We start from the raw sequence: 8,346 nt of genomic DNA, 5'->3' as shown, positions 1-8,346 counted from the left end.
TATGATTTCTTTTAATGTAAACGATTTTTTTTCGTGCGGTGATATTTTAAATAATAGTTAATTTTGAACACTTAATATCCATTTTGTCACTTCAAAACATGTCAGTATGTCACAAAGTCAAAATTACTTTTGAGAAATACAAGTGATTTTTTAGCTAAAAAAAGTGAAAGAAAATAATTAAAATAGAAAGAAAAAGAAACAGTGATTATTTCACGTTAAGTATTTTTTTATTTTTAAGAATATAAAAGTGAAAATATTTATGCAGCCGCGTTAAATCTTGCCTTGTGTATGCAGCCGCGTTAAATCTTGGGGCCAGCTATCCCACCCTTTGAGGTGCCTCCAACGTAGCGAGGAGATTAGTCACTGCTGTCGGCGGTGGATACTCCAGGAACGAACCTAAAAAAAAAAGTGAAAATATTTATTCATATGTTTATTGAAAGGTTATACAACAAGATTCTTATATATATTCTTAAGAAAATTACATTCCCGTAAATGATGGAGCTTTTGTTTCCACAATGATGCAGAAGTGATATTCTTATAGAAATATATTAAAAGTTGTTTTTTATAATACTTTTTATTAGGACAAATTCAAATTTTTGCCTATCTTAGATTATTAATGTAACCAGAAATTAAAACATTAGATCATTAAAAAAAATATCATTCACTGTTTACCTACACACTAAATGACTAAATTCAATAGTAAAAAATATGATGAAGTGTATTAAAAAAAATTAGATTGACTAAAACAGAGTATATAAATAAGATTAACTCTCAGTATGACTTGTAATTAAAATGAGTTAGGTTGATAACATAATATAAAAAGTATCACGATGAAGTCAAATATGACTGCCTATGGCACAGGAACTGACAAATTAAGTCTGTCAATTGGGCACACCATGAACCTAATAACGATAAGGCACGTAAAAGTATTTGATTGATAAGTCAATTCTAATCTTATGATTTCAAAACAAGACTTAATTTTAGTATGAATAATGTTATACTCTTTTATGATATTCTTTTATTGACTTTTAGCATCTTAAAATTATAATCAAATAAATATTAAATAAAACGTGAATACATTTTATATCTTAAAAATATAAATATATTTAATCAGTGAATAAAAAGGATTTACAAAAAAGATGTTGATCTGTTTAACTAAATATCTTTCAGAAAATAAAATACGCGCAAAAAGAAGGTTTTTATAAGAAATGACAAATATTATCAATAATAGAAATGATAAATGTGTTCAGTGTATTGTTACGTGTTATTTTGTAATATCATTTTCCTGTGTCGGTAGCCTTTCATTATATTCTAATATGAATAAAGGATATTTTTGAATGGTTGTTAATTTTTCAGTTCAAAACACGCGATACTGTTATATTTAAAAGTTTAAACAATAAATTAAAATATCGCAGAAAATGCAAAATATAAATGCCAAGCTTTTAGTGATATTTATTTGGAAATTATTTCCATTTTCTTTTGATTGACATATATCCTGTGTCATAGTTAGCATATTTTTATTTTTTTTGTACATTTTGTAATATCAGATACATACAATTCCATCATAAATTAATAATTGATAGTTTCATTATGTACACACATATACACATTAAATTATAAAATTTAGTAATAGATTTATAATAAAAAATTGTAGCTATTTTTGTTGTCTAATTGCCATTTGCAAATCCAAAAACTGAACATCAGATAACTTATTGAGTTTGATAAATTCAATTAGAAGGATATTTTAGAAACAAGTCACAGTCGATCCATCATGATTCATGGGTATATAATATTGAATCTTCAATTGATGAAAGATTCGGAGAATGACATAATGTGTGAAGGTATAATGATAAACCAGTCGACCTTCAATAATCAGAGTGATAAAGTTTAAGACAATATAGGGCCCAAGCAGAACACCTACGCATCAATCCTTATCTATGGACTATGGTGGACGTGTTTATAGCGATGTGATAAATGGAACCACTCATAAATTGCATCCATTTACATTGAACCAAGTGTTTTTTTTTCTTTTTCTATTTTTCATCTGTAGAATATTTTTTATTATAAATATCATGTATGTAGTATTTCAAAATTTTTAATCAAAAACTAATATTATATATTTACAAATAATATAACATTTGTTGATCAAACATTATATTTTAATATTATGATAATCAATTTTTGGAGTGTCATTCAACCTTCTGTGTTTGAAAATAGACTTTATAATTACTGGGTTAGAGATAGGGGTGGGTATAGGGATGGCAACGGGGCGGGGCGGTACGAATTTCATGATACTCGTCCCCGTCCCCGTAACTCAAACCTATACCCGTTCCCGTCCTCATACCCGTTGGGTATGTAAGTTTTGTCTTATCCCCGTCCCCGTCGGGTATCGGTAGGGGTGAGCAACGGGTGGGTTTGGTCGGGTTCGGGTGAAAAATGTCCAACCCGTTGTAAACCGACTTTGAAAAAATGTGACCCATATCCGACCGACTGAGCTTTCGATTTGAGGCGGTTCGGGTTGAAACGGATTCGGATTTAAGCGGGTGGGTATAATCGGGTTTGAATTTTTTTGTAGACCAATTTATCTTAACGAAGATGAAGCTTAAAATGATAAAAAAAATATTTTTAAAATAGTGTATAAAAATATAATGAAGGTGACAATAGATGGTGTAAATAGATTCGTAGTTGAAACATTTACAAACTAAAGAAGCAAAAATAAAAGATAACAAAATTCATAGTTGTTACATGGAAAAGAAATATAAAGTTAGATTACAAAACCATAAGAAATCACAGTCACACAAAATGTACTCAAAATAGAGATAAGAAGATGGAAAAGAAAGACAAAGAAATAAGCAAAAAGATAACTCTAAAAATGGACTAGTGTGTTGAGAAGTTGAATGAGGAAGGAGAAGACAAAATAAATATCTAAGTTATGAGAAAAAGGAAAAAAATAAGTTACAAATTGATGGCTATATTATACTTGAAATAAAGACTTTTAAATTTGGACCATTGTTGTTTAGTTATACAAAAGTAATAAAAATTTAAACTTATCTCATTTTCAATTGGGTTCGTTTTTTAGCGGATTTAAAAATTCAAAACCGAACCCGCCCAATATAACCCGTATAAAATCAAAATTTTAACCCGATTTACCCATAAGACCCGCCCGAACCCACACAAAAGCAATATTTTTTTTCGGGTTTTTCGGGTTCGGTTCGGGTGTCGGTTTAATGCTCACCCCTAGGTATCGGGTATACTCGTACCCGTACCCGTACCCGTACCCGTAAAAAAATTAATTTTTTTAAAAAAAAATATTTTTAACTTATCTTTATGTCATATTTTTAACTTATCTTTATTTCTCGTGATTGCCACTGTTCATGCTGTGTGGGAATACACCAATTACCGTGTGGAACGATGAGTTCATGCCCCCTTCTTTTTCTTGGTTACAGAATGTAAGTCAACATATACCCAATTTAAATATTAAAAAAAGAAAAGCCTATTATTTTGTTGCTATTAATTAGCCTAGCACTCTGCAGTGATTTATATTCTACAACAAGCTTTTACGTTAAGAGCAAGTTTGCGTAGCGAGTGGACTCGAGGGAAGGAAGAAAGAAGATTGAGCAAGAGAGAGACGTACCAGTCGTGGTGAGGGAGCCGCTCGGAGGGAGAAAGTGGAGGCTGGAGTAGCTGGTGCGGTGGCTGGAGCCGCTCGGAAGGAGAAAGTGGTGGCTTGGGCGTCGGAGGCTGGAGTGTGAAGGGATTTGAAAATTGAAACCCTAACTCTGAGGCTAGAGTGTTTGCGTTGGCGTGGCCCTTTAGATTTTAGAATATTATTTTTGAAATGTTAATTTTTTTAAAATAATTAAATCGGGGACGGGTATTTAACCGGGGACGGGGACGGGGCGGGTAAGTATATACTCGTACCCGTACCCGTGCCCATACCCGATTTCATTTATCGGGTTTTACCCGTACCCGTACCCGTACCCGTACCCGGTCAAAGAGGGTATTCCCGGTCAAAGTCGGGACGGGTTCGGGTATTACCCACGGGTACGGGTTTATTTGCCATCCCTAGGTGGGTAGATGGACCCGGGTCTACGGACCGGTCCGTAAGCCTGCGAATTTCGCGGATAACGAACTTGTTTTTTTCAAATCCGTATAATTATGTTTGATTTTTGAGCCTAGCTCGTGAAGTCCGCTGACTTGGCGAATTTAATTCGTGGGCTCACGGGCTAGTCCGCGGACTTCACTAATTAATATTTTTAAATATTATGATTTTAATATTAAGTTGTGTATTTAATTTTTTAAATTATTATGACATTAAAATTATATTTAGTTAGTATGTATTTGTCATTCAAATTATTTTTATGACATTTTGATGCTTTTATTATTGAAAGTTTGGTACTATTATTTAAGTATTTGTAATTATTTTTATTTTAATATTTAGTATTTTAAACCATTTTAACTATTGATAAATTTTAGTATGATAAAATTTAGCTTATAAATAAAATAATATTTTTTCTTCTAATTTTATGTATTTTTATTTTTTAAAATTTATAATTTTGAACTATTATTTAGGCCCGCGGACCGTCTGTTATTCGCGGATTTTGGCAGGCCGGATATGGACTTTAAAAATAAGTCCATTTATTTTACGGACCGGACTTATCTGACCCGTATAAAACGCGAGTTTTACGGACTGGGCCTTAAACGGGCCGGACCGGTCCCTAGTTAGAAATTTGGTATATTTTAAATAATTTAACTATTTTATAAGTTAATAATGTTAAAATATAATAGCAAGTCATTAATCTGATCGATATTGAATTTTATCTCTTTAAACAAGGTATTGAATTTAGGTTTTGTAAATAAAAAAAAAACTATTTATTAAGATGATAAATTTTATTAAAGGTAGCTAATTAGGGTCTTTGGGATTTTATATTATATTTAAAGAATATTTGGACTTATGATTCGTATAGTTTATTATTTTTTCATTTTATTTATTTAATCGTTAACTTTTTATTGTTAGTACTTCAACAAAAATTTTCACATAGCATCTCTTTTAATATTGATTTGTCAAAAAAATATTGTACTATTGATTTTAATATTATATTATTTATACAGTTTATTTTTATTGATAAAATATTTAATCTTTAAACAAAAAATACTAAGACAATCAACTAAAAATATAAAACTATAGGTAGTAATTTTTTTCTTCCGCGTTTTAAAAAAATGAGTAAAAAATATATAATAAAAATAAAAATAAAAGTATTTTATGTCATTTTTCATTTATATAGTAGTTAAACAGCTGATTTTATCATATACTTTAAATTTAATAAGCTAACTTAAAAAATTTCAACTATAAATTAAAAAAAAATTGTCTTTTAAACTTGAATTAACTTGTCAATTATTTTTGCCAATTACAACTATATATATAAAGTAATACCATCACTTATAATTAGCATCACGTGATACATGTCACATTGTTTGTTTTTATCTCATTTTCTTCTTCTATAAAACAATGTTATTCCAATTTAGACATGATTTTCAATGGCATAAGGTATCAAAAGATTGAAATAAATTGAATACCAGTCATGTACTCAAGCTTTAAAAAAAAAAAAAAAATCGAAGATCAATTGACTTTGTACAATATCACTGTCTTTTTGTCTTTACCCTGGGCGCTCATATAGAAAAATAATATGTAATCTTACCAACAGTCACCCCCTTCAAATTTTGAACTTTTGTTTTTGTTCTTGAAAATGCAGTTTATAATTTGTCTCTATACATCCAATCCTTGTAATTATACAAAGATCAATTTATTCATTCTTATTATAATTTTAATTTTTACTTATAAAAATAAGGACATCTCTTATTACGATATGTCATGATCAATATTCTTAACAAAATCTACAATTAACAATAAAAAACAATTATTGCGTAAGATTATCATATATATAAACATTTCTTGGATATACTAGCAAAAATATATACGTATACAAAAAATTGCATTAACATATGAAGTACTAAACAAGTGTGTAATAATAATGATAATAATAATAATAATAATAATAATAATAATAATAATAATAATAATAATAATAATTCAAAAGAAACAACTATAATGTAACCTAGGTTGTTGATCAAAAGTAATTTGCATCTAATGTTACACGCTTTGCTCCTAACGTCTTTGAGGTAGGGAATTCTCTATTTCACTCACAATTGGTGTCATTTAACCCATGCTAACACATATGAGGTAGTGAACCCTTAAGACTTCATGTCTAGCATGACAAAATCTCACACCTAACCCCAAACCAAGTAGAGACGAGTCTCTTTTCTCAGGCTTGGTGTCACTCCTTTGGCACTCGACGCCAAACTAGGAAGGCCCAGTTCTTTCACCTCACGTCCAACATCATTCAACCCACATCTATCGTGATTAGGTCAGAGACTTTCTCTATCTCACGTTATCTCACGTTCAATATCACCAATCTTACGCTTGATGTAAGTAAGACAAAGAGCTTCTAACAGGAACCATGCTCGATGCCATGAAGATGCACTCGACACAATGACGAGTTCTACACTTATGGACTCATGAATTTGACCCAAACTACCTAAAAAATAGAAGAAACAAGCATGCAATGCAAATAACATATATATACACCTTCCACAAATCATTCCACTTCAAAAAATCTAACATGCAACCACAATTTTAATTGCTAGAGTCATTAAGATCACCTCAATGTGCATCTCCCACCCAAAACTCATTAAAAAAAACAAACCACAATTTCATCACTAAATTATCCACACAACCACAAATTAAGTGCAATACCATAACATACAATACCAAATCATCTAACAATCAACCAAACCACTCATTAATAACCATAATCTAGCTTTCTTTACCTCTGAAAATCTTCATGTTTGAGAAAAAGAGAAAGAAAGAAAAAAGAATTAATGCTTTAGAGACCCTCTCACTAGTATCTCTTTGAAGTTTTATAAGAAATGAACTTATGAGCTTGAAGTTTCAAAAGAATCTTATATATTTCTCCCCTTAAAGTTAAATTGAATTCCTATCCAAAAAAAATATATTCTAAATCTCCAAAAAAACTCATCAAGAGTTCCTTAACTCTCAAAATTCTCCAACAACACCATAGAATACCACAACATGCAATTATTGTTGAAAAGACAATAATTAAATGAAAGCTTATAGTGTTACAATATTATTATTTATGATATACCAATTCATAATTATTATTATATATATAATATTAATTCACTAATTACTTTTAATTTTTTTTAGACAAAAAATATTTTATCTCGAATTTTAACTATATATTAAAAATAAAATCCATCTCAAGTATCGATTGCTTATATTTAAACTAATTTTAACTTGTATATAAGTATTAGATGTGTGGCTTGTTAATTTGAGCTAAATGGTGATACAAATCGAAAAACATATCACAGCTGTAATGAGCTAGTAAGCTCTAGGGTCTAACGACAGTAGAATTATCTAAAACGAATTGTTGACAATACTTAGGAGTCTAAAGCTGGTGCAAATATTTAAAGCATATTAGTAGTAATAATTAATTAAATATAAAAGTTGTTTGAAGAGATAATTAACACAAAGAAAATTAACATTTAAGGAGCTTGTTGGAGTACAAGTAAAAATCTAAAGTATCACAATAGATAAGAATGGACAAGTTAAGCAACATATAAAGTGAAAAGTACTCACAAACCTAATATAAGGTTTTTGGTTTAATGTGGTGCAAATTTCACTTATTGGTTTACTTAGTAAATTCATTTTTAGTATGTTACACAACTATTTTCTTATTAGTTCCTACAATAGTTATTCGTGCTAAATAACAATATGCTATAAAAATCAATAAATATTAAATATTGTAAAATTAAAATTATTAGAGTGGGTCACTTGCTCTAAGTCTAACCTATCAGGTTGTAAAGAGTATGAGTCAAACATCTGGATTCACTTTTGGGAGAGGATATTAAAAACAAATCCAACCCAACCCTAATAAATTGGTATGTTAAATGGATCGACTTATTTTAAATGAAAAATAAAAAAATAAAAAATAAAAAAATTAACTAAATAATAAAAACAAAATACTTCTTATAATTTTATATCTTAAAATTACAACTATGTTAATAATAAAAAAAAAGTTATAAAAAAAAGTTATAAAACTAACACTAATCATTGTAATTTGTAACTAATATATATAATTTAGTTATTAATTTTAAAGCGAAATCACATAAGTTAGCTTATGAAAAAAAAATTATATTAAATGGATCGTGTGAAAAAAATTATATATAATTTAGTTATTAATATAAAAACAAAATCGAACCAAGTTA

This window comes from Cajanus cajan, chromosome 6, assembly GCF_000230855.2.
Source record: "Cajanus cajan strain Asha chromosome 6, NIPB_CcT2T_4, whole genome shotgun sequence".
NCBI lineage: Eukaryota > Viridiplantae > Streptophyta > Magnoliopsida > Fabales > Fabaceae > Cajanus > Cajanus cajan.
The sequence above is the reverse complement of the archived record's forward strand: the minus strand, read 5'-3'. Positions refer to the sequence as shown.